This window comes from Camelus bactrianus, chromosome 12 (genome assembly GCF_048773025.1).
Source record: "Camelus bactrianus isolate YW-2024 breed Bactrian camel chromosome 12, ASM4877302v1, whole genome shotgun sequence".
NCBI classification, from domain to species: Eukaryota; Metazoa; Chordata; class Mammalia; order Artiodactyla; family Camelidae; genus Camelus; species Camelus bactrianus.
Window position 1 is genome coordinate 21,513,951 of NC_133550.1, and position 21,513 is coordinate 21,535,463.

General features: G+C 40.5%; 1 long non-coding RNA gene across 1 annotated transcript in view; it reads right to left on the bottom strand.

Moving 5' to 3' along the window:
* LOC141579510 (uncharacterized) overlaps positions 1-21,513 on the bottom strand; it is a 389,281-nt gene that overhangs the window by 149,166 nt on the left and 218,602 nt on the right. The window contains exon 3 of the long non-coding RNA XR_012511048.1: positions 20,781-20,841. This is a non-coding gene — a long non-coding RNA (uncharacterized LOC141579510). The remainder of the gene's footprint in view (positions 1-20,780; positions 20,842-21,513) is intronic.

Sequence of the window (21,513 nt, forward strand, 5' to 3'; positions counted from 1 at the left end):
CCGTCCAAAGAGCTCTCTGGGCAGCAGTTAGACTGGAATCATCTGCATGTATATGGCAATTTACATCTCTGATCCCCTGAACACCAGAGTTGAGAAACTGCCAATTCCGAGGCATTTAGTTATGTTTATAAAGTAGATAATTTGTCAAGTTCCTTTCAGTAGCTCCCAGCTGTGTTCAAATACCTCCCCTAAAGACACACCACAGATACTCAATAATAATACTTCTCCCCAAACACCAACAATACTTCCAGAAGGTTTCAGAAGGCATTCAGGAACAACATACTCAAAAATTCTCATTAAGCACCTTTATCTGCCAAGCACTGCACTGATTTGGGGGCTGCCTTCAAAGTGCTCACAGCACAGCAGGGTTGATAGGGAATTAAACAATAATTAGAGCAAAGTAATTAGGATAATCAAGGTGCTAAAAGAGAAGGAGGAGAAGGCCTGGAACAATCCGTGAAGGGTTTATGAAAGTGGAGGCTTTTGGGCTGTGTCTCAGGAGGGAACGCATCAGGCAGATCAGATAAGATGCTTGGAGCAGAGATGGGAAAAGCATCCAGGAACACAAAACCGTCCTGTCCATCTAACATCTAGCAAATGGCAGGTAGTTGAGGATGCCAGGGAGGAAGCAAGGTATAAGCGGTCACATCGTAAACTATCTTGTGTGCCGTTGCAAGGAGGCCAGGGAGGAGAACCTACTGGGAAGCTACAAAGTTCTGTGGGAAAATTCCTAAGAGCCTGAGCTCACACAGGGACAGAGAAAATGGATGCAAATTTGAGAGAGAGGAGAGAGTAGAAATGGAAAAAGTAGATATAAGAATTTTAGATGTAAGCCAAAATTATAATTACACAGCAGCCAGAAAAAAAAAAAGATTTACATTTATATTTGTTACAGTAACTTTACTCTTACAGGAAGTTAGAAATGCTTAGAGTGTGGTATGAACTTTTGAAATTGATGCCAGTGAGGTCAATTACATCCTCCTATAGAACCTCCCTTGACTTTGCTCATCAGTAATAGGACAAGTTGGAGCTAATGTATGGAGATCTTATAATGCAACATGGTGGAGAAAAATATGTCTGATCCTTGGGGGTAGAGGACCCAGCCTTGAAAGCTGCCACTACTACTGACTTTTTGACCTTAAACTCCAGCAAGCATGATACAGATGATGACCATTACTCCTTGTGCATCACCAGGAGAAGGAAAAGACGTTTGTGTGTGTTTGTGTGTGTGCCTGATCATGGATGTGCACATTTGAGCTGGATAAATGCACACAAAAGACAGTTACTTTCATTTTTACAGGGAACTGTCACTGGGGAAAACCAAACTCAAGAGCCCAAAACTGGAAAATGACTCACAAGTCTGTGCCCCTCGTGTCCAGGTGTTTTGCGTTACTCAAAACCGCCACCATTGGTTTCAACCACAAGATGCTTTAATTACCTTAAAAATTGGGGGGATATTGAATAGTTCCTTTAAAAAAAAAAAAAGAAACCAAAATTAAGTATATTGGATGACAAATACCATATAAGGAAAATTAAAAGAGTTTTTCTGAGTCCATGGTGATGGCTTTATTCCCAAAGGAGGCAGTTGGAAAAATCATTGAAGTTATCCACAGTCAACATAAATACATGTATGTTCTTTCTACAAATGGTATCAAATTACTTTACCAGAACTTGTATGTATAATGTTATCTGATGGTCTTTAATCTTTCCCAAGAATTTAATCTCATCCCGTCTTTAAGATCCTGAAAAGTCAACTAATGTTGAAACTACATACATACACACACACACACACACACACACACACACACACACACACACACCTGTATACATATACTCTTCCCAGTTTAGAAACAGATACACCTCTTTCTTTTGCTGCTACCAGCAACTTCTCCTCCCAGGTTTTATGCTTCCTTGGCCTCTCATCACTGGAGCTGGTGTTTACCATCCAGCTAACATTTCAACGTCAACCCACCAGGTGTCCACCGTTCTCGCTCCTATGACATTCCTGTAGCAGATGGTGCAAATGGCCTGGCACATATATCCCGATTCATTGCAAAAACCAAACTGCCAGACTGCTGACTAGTTTGGCAAGAAAAGGGGAAAGTTGTTGCTAAAAAAAATGATTATGAATTATCCTTCATGTGGTAACTTTGGACTTGTCCCTGCTTAAAGATGATTAGTAATTTATTTAACCAGATTAAATAAAAGCTTTTAGCGGAGTTCCCTGTTTGTAAAGATTGCCACAGGCAGCAGGAACTTGCCCAAACAGAAAAAGAGGTGAACAATAAGAAGTCAAAACAAAATTATATCAAGTGCAAAATGTAAAAAGCATTTTTTAATTTGACTGCATAAGAACAGTAAAAGTTGGTTTTTGCTTTGGGGTGGGTTTTTCTTTTTTTTTTTTTTTTTGGTCTGTTCTACTTCCTGACACAATTCCAAAATGTCTAACACAAAACTGTCTCTTAACAATATTATTAATTTGTAATATTAAAATTTTTTTCAAAAAATATTTTATAAGATAATTATTTTGTACAAACTGCTTTTTATTTTTGCCCATTTGGAAAGAGCATCTTTGGAAATGTAATGGAGTTCTACTAGGCAAATCTACACACACACATGTCTAAATGTTCACTTTCAAGAGATAAAGCCTCAGGATATAACCTCCTTTGTAATTTCCATTATTTTACTCTAATCTTACTCTGGGTTATTTTGAGGTCTGCATCTCCTAGCCCTTCTGGTAGGATCCCTGATGCCTCCCTACCTAGGTTCAGCCACACCACTTTCTACCCATGCTTCAGTCACAGAGTTCTGGAATGAGTCATAAAGCCAGAAACATGGGGATGTCTAGCTTCAGTGTCCTCCTACCCTTGGTCATGAGGCTCATCCTGTACCACCAGTCTCCTGACTTGGGGCTCCTGCCCTCCTGGTGGGAGCCTGGCCAGACTATCTAGGGCAAGCTTAGTTGTATAGCACATATCTCAATATATAGGGTACTCCCAGTTTCCTTTACCCAAAGTGGTCAGTTCACTAAGTTCTCAACATGCATCACAGCAGAGCACCAGGGATAAAGAGAAAATCTTAAAAGCAGACAGAAAAATTTAAAAAGGTACATTACATAAAAAAGGAACAAAGATAAGGATGATGGATTTCTTATCAGAATTAGTTCAAGTGAGAAAAGAATAGAGCAACATCTTTAAAGTATTGAAAGGAAAAAATTATCAATTTGGAATTTTGTGAAAATAACTTTCAAAAACAAAAGTGAAACAAACACTTTTTCAGACATAAGAAAGACTATCACCTGTCTACCTACACTACAAGAAATGTTAAAGGAAGTCCCTCCAGCAGGAGGAAACCTACACAGGTGGAAATATGGGTCTATATAAAGGAATGAAGACCACTTGGAATGGTAGCTACATGATAAATATGTAAGGTGTTTTTATTATTATTTAAACCTCTTAAAAAGGCGATTGACGGTTACCCCAAAATAATAACAACATAACATATATAAAACCAACACATATGCCAATAATAACACAAAGTCAGAAAGGGATAAATGGAAGTACACTATTGAAAGGTTCTTTTACAATTCATACAGTGGTTTAATAGCACTTGAAAATAGACTGTGATCAGTTAAAAATGTACACTGTAAATCAAAAAACAACCACTGAATTTTGTAAAAATGCAGTCACAGCTAATAAGCCAGCATATGAGATAAAATAGAAACTTAAATTTAGTTAATTCAAATAGCAGAAAAAGAGGACAAAGGAAACAAAGAAGAGATGAGACAAACAACTAGAAGATAGATTTAAAACTAATCATATTAATAATCACATTAAATGCAAATGGTCTAAATACCCTAATTAAAGAACAGAGACTATCAAATCAGATAAAAAGCAAGACCCAATTTTATGCCTGTACAAGAAATTCACTTTAAATTTAAAGACATAAACAAGTTACAAATAAAGGGTTGGAAAATGCTAGCAAGAATCGAAAGATTTCAGAGCAAAGAGTATTACTGATAAAGAAGTTGCTTTACAATAATAAAGGGGCCAATCCACCAACAGGTGCATAAACATTTAAGAACCTAATAACAGAGCTTCAGCATGAAGCAAAAACTGATAGAATTGTAGGGAGAAACCGAGTCATGATTAAGGAAATTTCAGTACACATCTCTCGACAATTGATAAAAACAAGTAGACAGAAGATCCTAAGGTTACAGAAGACATGGTTAACAAACTTGACCCAACTGACATACACAGAGTGCTCCGCCAAACAACAGCAGAATATAAATTCTTCTCAAGTACATAGGAAAATTTTCCAAGCTAGGTCACATTCTGGGCCATAAAACAATTAAGAGGTTTTAATCCATACAAAGTATGTTCTCTGACCAGAAGGGAATTAAATTAGAAATCAATAACATAAAATTATATGGAAAATTTTCAACTATTAGGAAACTTAATAATACACTTCTAAATAACCCATGGGCTATAGAAGGAATCAAAAGGGAAATTAGAAAGTATTGTCAACTGAATGAAGATGAGTCCATAACATATCAATATTTGTGGGATGCCACTGAAGTGGGATTTATAAGGAAATTAAATATATACATTAGCTATAACACCAAAAGCACCTTTATAGAAGGAAATACTGACAAATTCAACTTCACCAAATTAATTAATGTCTGTTCTTTTGAAGATATTGTTAATAGAATGAAAAGACAAGCCACAGGATAGGAAAAAAACTGCAAATCATATATCTGACAAAGGACTTGTACCAAGAATACACAAATAACTGTCAAAATTTGATTGTAAAACAGGCACCCTATTTTTTAAAAAATAAGCATTATTTGAACAAACACTTCACCAGAGAAGTTTTGTATGTAGCAAATAAGCTCACAAAAAGATGCTCTACGTCATTAGCCACTATGGAAATGCCAAATACCACAATGAAACAGCACTACAATCTGGCAGAATGACTAAAATTAACACATCTGACCATAGCAAGTGCTTGAAGGACACAGAGGACCTGCAACTCTTGTACATTGCTGGTAGAAATGCAAATTTTATGCAAATATTCATAAAATGCAATATCACTCAGCAATAAAAAAGGAAGGAACTATGGATAGACACTCCATGGATGAATCTTGAAATAATTATGCAGAGTGTGAGAGGCCAGACATAAAAAAGAGTACATGCTCTACTAATTCATTTATATAAAATTCTAAAAAATGCAAACTACCCTGTGATGGTAAAAACAGGTCAGTGGTTGCCTGGCGATGTGGCAAAGTATGGGGAGGGCCACCGGAAAGTTTTGAGGGTGATGGATGTGTTCATTATCTGGATTGTAGTGATGTTTTCATGAGTATATATATAGATCAAACTCATCAAATTGTACACACATACATATGCACAGTTTATTGTATGTTGATGATACCTAAAGCTTTTCGAAAACAAAATTCCACTACAGCTTTGATCAAGGTCCTATCAGGCAATATTAAAATCACTGACAATTAGCAACCATCCAATTGAATGGTTTTCAGGCTGGACTCTGAGGAGTTTCCTTGGGGCCTATAGACAGATAATTGGGGCTCTACACATCGTCATCCTTTGTATTTCCTTTATCTGGAAATGAATCACTGGGACTCCGCGAATGTTCAACTTTAGGAGATAATAACAAGCTGCTTTCCAAAGTGGCTGCACCACCGACTACACCAGCAACATGTACAACCTGAGTCCTCTCCCACCCTTGGTATTATTAAATTTCAACATTTTTGCCAATTGAGTGTAAAAGTGTTGCCAGGTGAAATATTGATTTGCATTTCCTGGATCACTGACAATGTTGAGCATTTTTCTCAACCCTAAGGTCTGAAATATATTCACCAAGATTTTCTAGTAAGGATTCTGAAGCTTTGTTTTTGACATTTAAGTTTACAACCTCTCTTTCCCTACATTAAGGTCTAAAGATTTACCTAACATTTCTACTCAAGATTTAAAATTTTTGTTTGTTTGCTTTTGCCATTTAGGTCTTTAATCTGGAGTTGATTTTTTTTCTTTTTCGGTCATGGTCATTGTCATCCTTTCATCATATCAGTGACCATTTGTCAAACGCTGTGTGCCAAGCACTGCACTAGAATGCTTTTAATAATAATTTAAAATGAATAGCACTAATAGCAGTTAACAGTGACTGAGTCCTTATCATGTGCCAGGTGCTAACCTGACCATCTTATAAAGCTCACCCTACACATTCTTCACCATGTTGCTATGAAATAGATCCAATTCTTAACCCTATTTTAAAGAGGAGAAAAGTGAGGTGTAGACGGGCCAGTTTGCTCCATGACCTCACAGCTGGCTTAGTAGCAGAGTCGGGGTGTGGCTTCTGTTTGACTCCAGAAGCTGCAATGCCTCCTACATCAGGGATTTCTCTCTCTTTTTTCCAGCTTGGGAGCACCTGGGAGCACTGTCCGCCATTGCCTATTTTTCATTGTTATTTTGTAATCAAAGATGGAATATACAATTCATGTGAGACCTAAAGATGTTTTTAATTTTTTCCCTTTCTCAGGGCATCATCACAATCAGAAACTTATAAGAGGGAGGGTTGGGGCTTAACACACTATCATTCTTTTTAAACCAAGCATCTTGTGCTTTATCTGTCTGTCATATCGGGCTTCCTTTTATCTGTCATCAGAAGGAAGAAGTCTGAAGCTTCAAAAAGCTTGGCAATTACTGATCTAATGTAAACCTCTAATTTCATGGAGAAGGGACTGTGGCCCAGAAAAGCAAAGTGATTTGCTTAAAGGTGCACAGAGCTAGAGTCAGACCGAAAGCAGGGCTTCCAGATCGCCCAGCTCATGTTCTCACAAGTGCGATCCACTGCCTCTCTTTGGAACTCCCACAGTAAGGTTGGCAAATGGAGATGTTTCTAGTTAAAGAAACTCAAAATGAGGCTCCTGATTTTTTTATGGAAGTGGAAACATTATTTTGAACCAGCGCAAATGACGAAATTTTTCTAGTATGTTACAGACAGACCCTTGTACTAAATGAGATATGAAAAAGCCCTAGGGCTGTGTTGAATTGTATTCCTTTGTTCATTTTTTTCAGCTCCATAGGATGTTAAAGGAATGCTATTGAATATATCAAAAAAATTTCTTTGACGTATTTAAATAAATCATGAGAAATAAGTGTCAATGTAAGAGAGTGGTTAAGAGCATAGGCACTGAGATGGGTCAGGTTCAAATTCCAGCCCTGTTTGTCAGCGGACAATTCATCTAGCTCATCTCAGCCTCTTTGTTCATCTTCAAAACGGAACTATAAACATGTCCTGCAGTGAGCTGCCATGAAGATTAGATAACACAGGACAAGTGTTGCATTTATTGTGTGAAATGAAAAGTTTGAATGTCATTTGGAGTAACAGACATCTTAGGAGCCAGAAACCTGCCAAGCTGAACAAGTAGCATCAAGTTTTTGTTTGTTTTTTAGGAACTGGGTAGCAAAAACATATTGTTTTCTTTTTTTAAAGATGGCATTTTTTTTAAATCTAAGTATAGTTGGTTTACAATGTTGGATTAATTTCTGGTATACAGCATAGTGATTCAGATATATATATATATTCCTTTTTATATTCTTTTTCATTATAAGCTATTACAAGGTATTGAATATAGTTCCCTGTGCTGTACAGAAGGACCTTGCTGTTTATCTATTTTATATATAGTAGTTAGTATCTGCTAATCCTGAACTCCCAACTCATTCCTCCACACCCCTTTCCTTTCCCCTGGTAACCATAAGTTTGTTCTCCATGTGAGTCTGTTTCTGTTTTGTAAATAAGTTCATTTGTGTCATTTTTTTAAGACTCTACATATAAGTGATATCATATGATATTTTTCTTTCTCTTTTTGGCTTACTTCACTTAGAATAACGATCAGGTCCATCCGTGTTGCTGTAAATGGCATTGTTTTATTCTTGTCTATCTGCGTAGAATTCCATTGCATGTAAATACCACAGCTTCTAAGTTCTAGCATATCTTTTTGTTGAAGAACAAAACATCTAAAGCTGAGAGTCCCTATGAAGTATGTCAGCCTGATCTTAAAGCCCAGATGCTCATATCTCCACTGTCTACTAGACTCCTCTACCTGCTGTCCCATAGACACCCCAAAGGCAGAGCTGCCCAGCCCCAAATTATTTATTTTTATGCCTCCTCAATCACCACTCCACCACACAACTCACAAATCCTGCTTCTCCCCATGTATTCTCTCCCTCACTTGTGGCTCAGGGTGGCAGTGACTACTTCCCCATGACAAAATTCTAGGAGTCATCCAGATTCCTCCCTCTCCACCCCTCCCTTACCCATATCTCCAAATTCTGTCCGTTTCCCATCTAACTCTGTCTTCCCTGTCTGTTCCATCATGTCTTCAATCTTCTCAGTTATGGGAGGTACCATCTCTCACCTGAAAGATGAATGATAGTTTCCTAATTGGTCTCCCGCTGTCTGATCTTGTCCTCTTCTAAATCACCCCTATAGGCTCACAAATAGCTCTCTAAATTATGAGGACAACCAAGTCACTCTTCTGATTAAATCCGTTAATACTTCCCCATTACCTACGAGATAAACACAAGCTCCTTAATGGCCTAAAAGCTCCTTCCTAATAGGACTTTAACTTGAATCTCCAGCCACTCAGCTGTCCCACCCTTCCCCTCCCATCTTTATACTCCAGCAACAATAAATGTTAATTACTATAACATATGCTACATCTGTGACTTGGACATGCAATTCTTTCTGCCCAGAATGCCCCCTTCACCACCTTTTGTCCATCTAGTGAACCAAATGGAGTCTTCCATGACGCACACATTGAACTGGTCCCCATACAAAGTTAATCACCCTAGTGCTGACATGTATGGTGTTGCCCATATCAGGTTATATTATCAGCATTTGCTTATATGACTTTGCACCACACTTACTGCCAATTGCTCGAGCTTAGGGGTTGTGACTTACTCATCTATATATCCTCAGTCCCTAACCCAGTGCCTGGCATATGGTCAGGGCTTAATCCGTCTTAATCCAATGTGACTGTTTACTGACCCTTGATTCTCTTCATGTTTATAAAGATAATTTTTCAGCATCTATTCTGGGAATTTCTAATAAAAATCAACATTGAACTGAAATGTCTTCTTCAGTTCAAACCAGAAGAATTGAGGAGCTGAGAATTTGGAAAGGGGGCACTGAGTCGGACATCAGGGTAAAAGCACGCCAGTGTGGAGGGTGATGGGACGGCAAAGGGTGATGCCCGTTCTGGCACTGCCAAGGTGGCAGGCCATGCGAGGGAATCCAGAGTTCCCTGGTATCGATGCTGAAGGGACTATAAATCAGTCTCCAGCACTCCCTCTGCCAGGTGGTGCCCTTCATCACGAGAAGAGGCTCTGTCAGGATGAGTCAAATGTTTATGGCATTGAGTCAGCAGCACCAGCTCTTCCATGTCAGTACTCAGCTGAATGCTGACAAACACCGTGAACAAACTGCAAAACCCATGTGTCTCCTCGTGACATCCAGCATCAAACTGGAAAACATTCAAATCCAGTTCTAAATCCAGCAGGATTGGATAAGTGGTGACCGTCTCCCTAATCTGCTTTCCTACACCCCACGGTTATATAATCTTTTATATATATAATATTTTACATCTTTTTTTTATTCTTTTAAGGGCTCCAAAACTTGACATCCTCATACTGACTTTAAACATCTCTTCTGTCTGCCTTTTAACCTGAAGCTGCTTTCCTTCTTTCACTATTAAATCTAAAGAAGAAAAGGCTTCCTTTAACAACAAAAGCAAAAAAAAAAAATAAGCTCAACTTGACCAGGACACAACTGTCTGTTTATGGCAAAACAGCTCCCAGCAGGCCAGAATGTGACGCCCCATGAATGACGTGTTAATTCCTCATGTGATGGGGGCTGACTTCCGGAAATTTTCTTTCAACGGGAAGCTCTTTCTCCATCGTAAAATTCAGTCCAGCAGTATAGAGAATCCAGTGTGCTGTGACCAGACAGGAAGCTCCATCCTCACTAACAAATAAGAGTCCAAAATGTAGAGAACCCAGTGGAATGGATTCCCTTGTGACAATGAGGAAATTCCCAGGATGGAGAATTCTCTGCAGTGGAAAACTCAGTTTTGCTTTACCAAGAAAAATGGTGAGGTCTCATTCATTCAACTACCACTGGTGCAGACAGCTGTTTATTTAAGTCCATTTTCTCCCCCACGTTGCACAAAACACATTCCCGTTTCTTCGGTTTCAGCAGAATCCTTTACGTGAAATTAAATCCCTGCATCTAGATAATAGAATATTATTCAGCACTAAAAAGAAATGAGCTATTGAGCTGTGAAAACTTAAATGAGAATTACTAAGTGAAAGTAGACAAGCTAAAAAGACTATACACTGTATGATTCCAAATATATGACCCAATGAAAAGGCAAAACTATGATGACAGTAAAAGATCAGTAGTTGTCAGGGAGTGAGGGAGAGGGAGGACTGGAAAGGCAGGACACAGAGGATTTTCGGCAGTGATACCATTCTGTACGATACTGCAATGGTGGATGTATGTCATTATAGATTTGCCCAAACTCTCAGAACTTACAACGCCAAGAATGAACTCTAAACTACGGACTTTGGGTGATAATGATGGGTCAGTGCAGATTCAGCCACTCTAGTGAGTGATCTTTGGGGAGGCTGCAAGTGTGTCCAGGTGGGGACTCCATAGGAAATTCTCTGTACTTTCTGCTCAGTTTTGCCATACAACTAAAACTGTTCTAAAAAAAAAAATTAAGTTGATTAATTTTTTAAAAACTGAATACCTGATGAAGAGACCTGCTCAGTGCTTAGACAGAACAATACTTTTCTGGTTAATCAAGCCATTCCAAACCCTGTTTCTATAGAAGAGTCTTAAGCTATCTCTTTAGTTTTTATTTTTTAATTGCAATAATCTCTGTCAGACTGGGTCCCAGACAACCCAAAAAAGAGCTGAGGCTGATACAGTCAGATCTTGCTTAATTCGCCCTCCTTTATCGGAGGATGCTGGATTTCCAAAGAGAATAAACGTCATCGGATTCAATTATAATCAGTGTCATTGTTGCTGCCTTCCTACTGAACTATCACATTTTGTTCACAGATCAGTTTCACAGCAGAGAAATTGCAGTGAGTGAACAACACAATCGAAACACTGTTTGACCACTGCACACTATGCATTAGTTGCCATAGACAACCGTATCCAGAGTAGACGAGGCTCCCTCAATCCATACCCTTCATACCCAGATGAAATTCATAAAGGCAGAGCAGTTTCTTGCTTCCCTTCCCTTCTGACTCCAGTTTCCTGTAGTCTAGTCAGCCAGCTTGCTTCTTTCTCCAGCACTTAATCCTGGTCCACACTCAGTTGTACCGTAAAATCTGAGACTTTCAATAAACCATGAAATTAACTGGAGAGCTTTAAGACAAATTGCTATTGAGAGCATGCAGTGATTTAAAAAAAAAATCTTCCAAGTAGATCTGGGTGGAAGTAAATGCAAGTCCAATTTTCAAGATCCTAGAAGAATTTGCAAAATGTTTTTTTCCAGCACAGTGAACATGATATTACCTGTCTCCCAGACCTGCAAGGGAGTTGGGTTGGCGGGGGCATCCCACGAAAGACAGCAGGGAGCACACCCATACTCTTTCCATGTGGTAGGCGAGGATTTCCTAGTGATTTCTCCACTTGTCCTTTGCCTTTGTAGCTTTCATTTGTGCGGGTAGGGTGGAGCCCGCCTCCCCTTTGGCGGTGAGCTATGCAGTTCTCAGGCAATAAAAGGGTGGACCTCCCAGACTGGGGAGCCCCCTCCATGTTCGATGGCCCTCTCAGTTTTCCACTTTTAATCAGTCCCACCCCCTAGCCCCCACCCTCCTGCCTGCACACATTCATCTCATATTACATGTTCTTTCTTGTAAAAACAGATGCAAAGTGCTGCCCTACCGTGCATTAAACCAACCCTATCTCCTGCCTACCTCCATCCACGATGCCTCGCCTGGTACTCCATAAACAGAAAGACATAAATGTTCAGAAACAGCCCCTGGTACATTAGCTGCAGGCTGAGCGCTTCTGTTTAAGCAGTTGTTGTATAATTAATTTGTTTCTCTGGCACGAACCCAAGTGCTTATGAAAAGTAAATCGTATTAACATTTCATATTCGGGTCGCTACTCTATCTGCTGCATTATTTGGCACCTTGGGGGAAGCCCATGCTGGTTCCATACTGACAGGAAGCTTTCAGAGCTGGTACCGTAGGTGGTCTCACACCTGCTTTTGGAGCCAGAGCACCAGCAGCTGTTATTCTGAGACCTGATTTGAGTAGGTCAAATTTTGTTGACACATTTCCACAGTGCCATTGATGAGGTAATGTTTGGGGCTTGAGACCCTGTGAATTGCTATGATCCTGTTTGAAGGAATAAAAATTTCAGAGCATCATCAAACAACTTCTTTTTTTTCTCATGTAGAATACGTATACCCACAAGATCCTCCCACTTTTAAATTTAGTTACCAAACCAAAGCCAAAATAAAAAATATATATATAAAGATCAGTACATTAAAAAAAAAAAAATGAAGCACAGTCATGTCCTTGCCTCTCCCTCATATATTTGCAGCCAAAATGTTCCCAGCCGTCACCAATGCGTGTCTCTGCCAGCCCTCCTCCTGCCCCCTGCCATGCTGTTCAGATGCCCTGGGTCTTCCACCTTCCAAGAGTTTATCTTAGATACACGCCGTGAGTATGCAATAAATGACCTCTCCAAAATCAAAATGATCCAACAACAGTCAATAAATGAAAACTGTAACTATTCTGACTAATGCCTGAAGTAGACGCCTACTACGAATTGAACGCAGAAACATACAGCAGATGGACAATGGGTTCCCAAACAACCAGCAGAAACTAGTCTTCCAGTGCCAGATATTTTTCACCCAAGCTACATAATGCAAACTTCACTGTAAATTGTCTTCCTTGTTTGCAAGCCCCCTGTGGGCTAAGCAGGTGGGCACAGACCTAAGACTCTCTCAAGAAAAATATATTGAAAAATCAAAATGTGTGTTTCTCCGTGTTCAGTGACCTTGATTATACTCTTGAAAAATTCTAATGACAAAATGCCTTGGAACAGATCATAGGTCATTTGTCATGGTTCAAACACCTTTCAACCTAACAAGAAATAAGTCATGATAAAGTGTTACTGAGACCCCTGTATTTATTCCGTATCTACAGGCTTGACGCCAATTGACTCTTATTGTGGAAGCTTTTCAGTCCATAACATCAAATCTCTCATCCAGACCCTGATAATTAAGATTCCTCGCATCGGAGTGCATTTTTATAAAGAGCCATCCCTTCCCTCTTTCTCCCCTCACTCTCCCCACTAGCATTTATAGCACATGCACACTGGGCTTACATTTCATACTGTGCACAAGGAAAACGCCATGTATTTGATGAACATGGATCCAGTTAGCGCACCCAACAAAGATTAATAAATAGATGTAATTATGCAGGTATAGACAATATTGTCTTGGTTTCCTGAAGGATCCTCCCTATTGACTTGCATTTTTCTTAAATATCTAATTTTCAGCAAAGAAGGATCCTTTAGAACTTGGCCCACTACTTCTTTTAGGGTTCTGTATAAATATGATGTCCCACACAGGAAAACACAGAACTAAGTATTTGGAAAAAATTTTCTTTCCCTCAGGGACAGATGTGGTTTCCTTTAGAATACGTCCAAGTTCAACTCGTTATCTTCTCTCACAAACTTATTGCTCCCCTGCGTACTCCCTAACTCAGTCAATGCCATCACCATCAGTTCTTCCAAGCTTTGAAGAAATTATCCTTATCACACAGACGAGTCATTTCTATCCCAGAAAGATCTCTTGAAAACTGGCCCCCTCGCTTTCCCATCCCCAAAGCCGCTGTCTAAGATCGCAGCTTCCACTGATCCTGGTCACGACGACTCCCAGCAGCTCCCCGGCACAAACGTCTTTCCCTTTCTGCCCATTCTCATCATCACCTTCACAGTTACCCTGGGAAGTCAAAATCATCGTCTCACTGTTCAACTTCAAAGTCACTTGGACCCCTGTGACCCACAGCCGTGACTCTAACCTCTTTTCTGCCTCACACAGAACAGATGTTTGTATTCACAGATGGGTACCACTTATACATAGTTCTCTGAATGTTTATCAGAGCCCTTCCCCTTCCCCAGCAAATGAAGAAACCCATCAAAAGACAAGTGAGTAAGGGAGACTTATTTACCTGGATAACTTCAGATCTTCTCTAGCTGAGACTAAACCTCATAATTTTAGAAAACTTCAGCACTTTATTATCCATAATAAATTACTTGCGATCTATCCCACAGGCACTCCACATTGTGGCAGAGACACTGAGGACGAATGCCCTGGAGAAAAGCCCGGCTCGTCTTAGCATGTCATGCACAGCCTTCACAATTTCCCTCTGGTTTTTCTTCCTGTCTCTCATTCTCCACATCACCCCCTATACTTGGCAACACCGAATCACACAGTACTTCCTGAAGATGTCATGCTTGTTAACGCTGAATTGGTTGTTTCACTCTGTCTGTCTGCAATATCTTTAACCCCCTTGTGCAACTGGTGAACTGCTCTCCTTGCAAGATTTTGCTTAAGTGGCATCTTCTCTGAGAAGCCCTCCCAGATCTTTTAGACACAGCTGCCCCTTGATTCTTCTTTTGTGTATGTACCTATATCTATTTCCTGAGCCTGTCGTAACAAATTAACACAGGTGACTTAAACCAACAGAAATGTATGCTCTCAGTGCTGGAGACCAGAAGTCCAAAATCAAGGGTTTTCCAGGGCTGATTCCCCCTGGAGAGTCCAAGGGACAATCTTTCCTTGCCTCTTCCTGGCTTCTCATGGCTGCTGGGAACCTTAGCATTCCTTGGCTTGGGGCTGCTTAAATCCAGTCTCTGCCTCCTCTGTCATCACATGGCCTTCTCTCTGTCTCTACATCTCAAATTTCTCTTGTAAGGAACCAGTCAATGATGTAGGGCCCACCCTAAAACCAGGATGACCTTCCCTCAAGAACATTAACTTAACTACATCTGCAAAGACTCTATTTCCAAAAAAAAAAAAAAAAAAAAAATTTGCATTCACAGGTACCAGGGGTTAGGGTTTAAACATTTCTTTTTGTGGGACACAATTCAACCCACTACAATTCCTCTGTCAGAATCAAATCATAATAATTGATTCACATGTGTGTCTCCTTCATCAGCCTTTGGGCTCCTTGAGGACCATCACCCACTTATTTTTCCCCTTAAATAATGCCCACAGCTTATCCTAGCTCTGAGTACCCAGTAAGTACTTAATGATTGTGTTTGTGAAGAGAAGGAAAAAGCAGGTGGGTTATATATGAAATTCTCTCTCTCTTTTCCTTACTCTTTAAGCTTCTCTTAAGCCTTAGGCTTCCAAGAATCTTCCATGCCTAAACCATTTTTTTAAAATTTTATGTATGTATTTATTTATTTTTAAAATTCCATCAGTTTACAATTTTCAAAAGTTTCACACACGTGATTTTATATAATCCCATTAAAACCCTTTTTTAATCCCCTACCCAAATTGGCCCTCCCTCTCATAACTACTAGTTTGTTCTGTCTGAGAGTCTGCTTCTTTTTTGTTTTATTCACTAGTTTGTTGTATTTTTTAGATTCTACACATAAGTGATACCACACGGTATTTGTCTTCCTCTGTCTGACTTATTTCACTTTGCATAATGCCCTCCAAGTCCATCCATGTTGCTGCAAATCACGCCTAAGACTCTTAACAAAGGTGACCAAGGAGCAGCCCCAGGGGGCCAGGTGGCCCTGAGGGTTTTCCTGTCTCTTTACAGAGTTGCGGAGTTGAAAACATTCAGAGGTCATTTAGTCTCTGCCTTGAGGCACATCTGCACAGTTCTATCGCCCTAGCATCTGACAAACTAAACTGAAGAGAATCAGTCCTGCTTTTAAAAGCCAACAGAGACATGCTTTTGAGAACCTCCTTTTGTGACATCAATCCCAGTCATTTTCACAGCGTGTCCTTACACATCATGGTGCGTTTCCCAGGCTCTCCCCTCAGACACCACATAGAAGCTCACTTTTGGAGACCCTCAGAAATCCTTTCCAACTGCTTCTGTACCCTTGGAAACTGAACTCAGCTCAAGAGAAAAGCTAGAGCTCGTGGCCTGAGGCAGACCACTGACACTCCCAAAGGCTCCTTGGTGCAGCTAGAAAGTTGAGCCAAGCATCACAGCACCTCTTAGAAGCAGAGCAGCAGATTGTCCAATTAATTACTACCAAAACTCCCACCCACAGCGGTGCACCCAGTAATTACCCATTTCTTTCACTCTTAACCCTGGGCTTTCAAGCTGCCTATAAAGCCCCAAATTTTGTCTCTTGCTGTTGTAAGATTAAGTTTCATATTTGCCCCAGAAAGAAGCCAAAGCAAAAAAAGGAGAGGGGGAGAAGGAAACACCTCTAAGCCATGCATAGTTGAGGATTTGGTTTCAGATCAATGTTAAAAAGCAGAGTTAATTAGAAACATCATATGATTTGTGTACAACACAAAAGCTGCATTGCTAACTAAAACCATAACTGACCTAATTTCACTGAATGTTCTAACGAAAATGACAGACATGCAAAGAAAGAAATATAATCCAAGCAGTGGATGATCCATATTTTCCCCTTGAGTTTCAAACACGTTCCTCACACAGCAGACGACACTGATGTGTTACTGACAAGAGTACAGGCCCTCGCATGGCCGGCAGCAGGGTTCACGCACATCACAAAACCCACACGATTACAGCTACTTGACCTCAAGAAGATTAAGGGTTTTTTTTTTATTATTATTATTAAACCTCAGTGTACTCGAAGAATAGAACAGAAACCTAATTAAAAATCAATCCATCACAAAATCTTTCTCTTTTATCAACTCCATTAACAAAATGTAAAGGAACTATAATGGGAATTCATTTCTCTCTTTCCGTACAAAACAAAATGAACAAAATCTCTACCCACTCCTAAACGATTCACGTGTCTCCAACTGCACACCCAGGGGCATCCACACGACACCCCAAGTGACATCTCAAGGTCTAATCGCTGTTGCGGACAGTTTTTTTTACTTTGTACTGCAGCCCTTCCCGCATGCAAACATGCTTGGGAAAAGGGCACATTGTGTAAGTTATCTCCGATCATCTGGCAGGATTTAGGCTCTAAGCTGGCATTTTATTTGCCTTGCTCTGCTTGGAAATCCCTTACGTCAGCTCTGCTTTCACAAAAGAAGCCAGGCTGGGCTGCTTTCTCTTAAGTAGTCTTTGCTGAATATTTCCTGTTAGGCAAACTCTTATGGAATGCACCCAATAAAGTGTCAAAGCGGGTACAAGATTGAGGGGACCCAGGGAGAACCCTCGTCCATGATAAATAAGGGTGAGCGCCAGCAAAATCAGAAAGTCCCACCTCTGGAACATCTTATCTCTGTCCAGCCTGTGCTGCTTTATCTGAGGCTGCTTATCTGTCTCCCTCCGTTTTAAGTAAGCACCAGCGCTCCGTCCTGGATTCCCATAGCTTTAGCTGTGAAAGATAGAGGTGGCTGAGTTCACTGCTGTTTAGAGCAAGCTCATTGATTAGACAAGTTTTCTCATAGCAACCCCAGATGACAGTACTAGCTCCCCATTAACCTGCTGAGATGCAAGATTCAGGGAAAGATAGGCCTGGTCCGTGGCTACACACCCCAACGTTACCGTTGCCAACACACTCAGAATGGAATAGGGAGGGACTGCAGAACCTGGGTTTCAAAGCAGTGCTAAGACTTGTTCCCTTTTCACTGAAAAGCAATTCTCTGTTTTACATGAACAGGGCCTCGTGTTGACTTTCCAGAAATTGTTCTGCAGGCTGTTCACTCATTCAAGGAACATTGATTGAGCAAGAGACACTGTGCTAGAAGCTGGGGAGAATCACAGGGAATAGAAAACCTCCCTTGCACAGTCTGGTGTGGGCAGAAAGATTCATAAGGAGATAATCATAAACTGGAAAGGCAATGGCTGGAATGGATACCAGGGTCAGATTCCAGCTCCATAGCGTTCCACTGTGGGCCTTTAATAATTTTGGATAATTCTGAGTGCCAACTTTCTGATCAATATAATAAGAATATTTCCTTTATAGATTTGTTTTCAGAGATTAGTAAGAAAATGTATGTAAAACACCAAGTGCCATGCCTAACACAAAGGCGATAGTCAACAAAAGGTAATTGCTATGACTGTTTTGGACAACACATGGGAGAAGAGAGGGAAGACTAATTTTACCCCCAAAACAGGACAATTGCTGCCCAAGGGAAATATTATGTGAACCAGGTCTTGAAGGATGTTGCTTTGGGTATTTATGTCTATGTAACAAATTATACTAAAACCTGCTGCCTTAAAATATCCATCTTATTTTGCTCACGGTATTGTTGGTCAGGAATTCGGGAAGGGTTCAGGTAAGTGGTTCATCTCTGATCCGCGGGTGTTAGTTGAGTCAATCAGAGCAAAAGTATCGACTCCCAAGAGGTTCCCTCACTTGTCTGTCTGGTACCTCAGCATCCCTTGGCCTCTCCCTCTCTTCACATGACATCTCATCCTTCATAGCCACTCCATGGGGGGAACGGGCTTCTCACCAGCATGACAGCCTCAGGGTAGCCAGACCCATTACGCGACAGCTGATTCCTGCCAGAGCTAGCATTCAAAGAGCTAGGAAGTGGAAGCCACCAGTGTCTGAGGCTTGGGATTGTCATAATCTATTGGTCAGGCAGTCACAGAGCCGAACCAGATTCAAAGTGAAGGGGTACGGACACCATCTCTCAATGAGAGGAGTAGTAGAGATCTGCAGCCATCTTTAATCCATCACAGATGGGTGGGAAATCACCAAACAGAAGAGTCAGGGGAAGCACTTCCAGACCTAGAGAACAGACCATGTGGACAGAGGCAAAGGTGACCCCTGGATTTATCCCCTCCCAGTCTGGAGTGGCAGGCACATAGTTGGAGTCGGGGGCAAAGTGGGACTATTGCCTACTGTTCAATTTTTTAAAACTTTACTTCATATGGCACCTGTGTAGGACTATGAAACGTCATCATCTCATTGGAAGTAAGGAATTGATTGGAATTCAGCATTTCTTATCCTGGTGATACCTGTCTAGGGATGATGGGGAAGTCTAATATCCAGTGATTCCAAGGTGGGCTGCTCTGTAACCACTCTCTCTCATTCTTCCACCCTTACAATCAAATATTTTAGGACTTATTGTTTCCTGGGTCATATATCCATTAAAGTATTTATTTCCATATATTGACATCATGGACTTTTTTTTTTTTTTTACTCCTGATACCCCCACTGAACTAAAAGTATCTAAGTTTGGACTTGTATCTGCCCATTGCCCACCCTAGCACTATGCCTGGTCAAATCTGAGCCATGAGTAATTTTGGTTCTGGGAAAACAGAAGATGTCATTTGTGTCCTCAAAGGACTTCTCTGGTTGAGGGGCAGGGAAATGAGGACAAACCGCCAGAGCGCACTGTGGCAAACACGTAGTTAGAGGAAACACAGGACCAAGGGAGAGATGGTCCCAGCCAGCAGGCAGGCTTATTGGCTCATCACAGGTTTCCAGGTGACTTTATAAAAAATAAACACACAAATAGTGAAAAGGTAGCCAGGATACAAATTTAGAAGAGGAAAAAAAGCCTTCAAGAGCATTTTAGGGAGAAGCATATGTTTTAAGGGTGTGACATATGTTGACCATGTAAATGATATAACTAAACTTTTTTTTTTAATTCTGGCAAACTTTTACCTCGAATGACATTACAGAGGAATTTGGGATTAGCAGTTGCTTTTGCCTGTCCTTACCTACTGCCCCTCTGACCTAATGTTCCATGATTTTAACTATCACTTGAGCAACGAACGGATTTCAAGCCAAACTTGGCATTCTCAACCAGTAAAATCCACCCCCTTCCTTTTCAACCCACACCCAGACTCTCCTCTTGGTGTGAGATCAGCCAGGATGTTATGGTAGAGAAAGTTACCGGAAACACAGGGAGAGGCAAGAGCCAGGCTGCCGGCCACGATGAGCTGCCCCCGCGTCCTCCCACACAGTCTCCACTTTTTGGGTTCTCTTCCTCCACTGTTTTCCTCCATCATCTGTTTCAAAGAACCCTTCTAAGTAAGCATGAAAAGCCAGCTTGATCAGCTTTTTAGTTTCTATATAACTTAAAGGGAACTCAAAGAACATCCCATTCAACTTCTCACTTTGCAGAATGAGAGCTGGGGCCCCAATGTATTAAATGTCCTTCCCAGCATCACAGAGCCAGAGTTTCCAACTCCACTAAAGTAAGTTGCCTTTCTAGCCACGTCCCAGGAAATAAAGAGAAGGAGATACACAGTCTTTCCTACAAAGCACTGTCAACAAGGATTACAGGAATGCGACGGTTGTTAAAACATTACCTGTTCTACCTATTTGATTACAGATGGCCTGAGAACATCTCAAACGTACCCAAATTCAAGGCAACAGACTTTCTAAAGCAGGTTAAGACTTCTAATGCAGGTGAAGGAGTGAAGCTAGAAATGCATGATCTGTACACATAGAATACACTACACATTCCGGTGTCTTTCATAACAGGAAAAAACATCCATCGACTATTTTGTATAGAAATTAGTTCTTCACAAAAATCCACCTTAAAAATAAGGCAAATCCATGTTTTTCTGCAGGAGTAAAATTCTTACCTTCCAAAGAGATGTGATGATGTTGATTAAAATTTTGTCAGTAGAAGATGATGGATGAATCCTGAAAGACACAAATAATGCTTTAGTAACACACCAGTGACATTGCTCAACTGCTATAAAATAGACAGTCTCTTCTTTACCAGCAGAAAGGAAATTGGTTTATATAATAGTAATTGTATAATTAGGGGGAACTACAATAATGTTTGACTCTCCTGCCTTAATAACTGTGTTATGACAGAAACAAAATACTATTTATGTTATCCCCTCATTGAAGCCAATAAAAATTATAAGGCAGCTGATTTTATTTATGGATGTCTATTTATTACAGATTTCTTTTAGATTTAGCTCCCACAAAAATGACATTTTGGCCATGAATATGGATGATTGGATAATTTAATACCATACTCTCTCAGCCAAATTAAATGAAACCATATTGGACTTTTATCTTCCACCCAAGTAATTCTTCTTTAACTGTTTTTCTCCAAGCATCCTTGATCTGTTCTGACTTGCTCCTTGTCTGGCTCTCTGCTAGTGACCACAGTCATCCAGCACGACACTGTGCAGAACATTTAGGAGTCAGTCTTGCAGATAAGTTAAGTCCCATGCTGGGAAGTGGGGCTGAAGGATAATGAGCTACAGCGCAGATGGTTTGGAACAGCAGGGCTGGGGGAGGAAGGGGAAAGTTAAAAGGAGTCCCTTACTGACCAGGGCTCAGAGCTGGACTGGGCTGGCG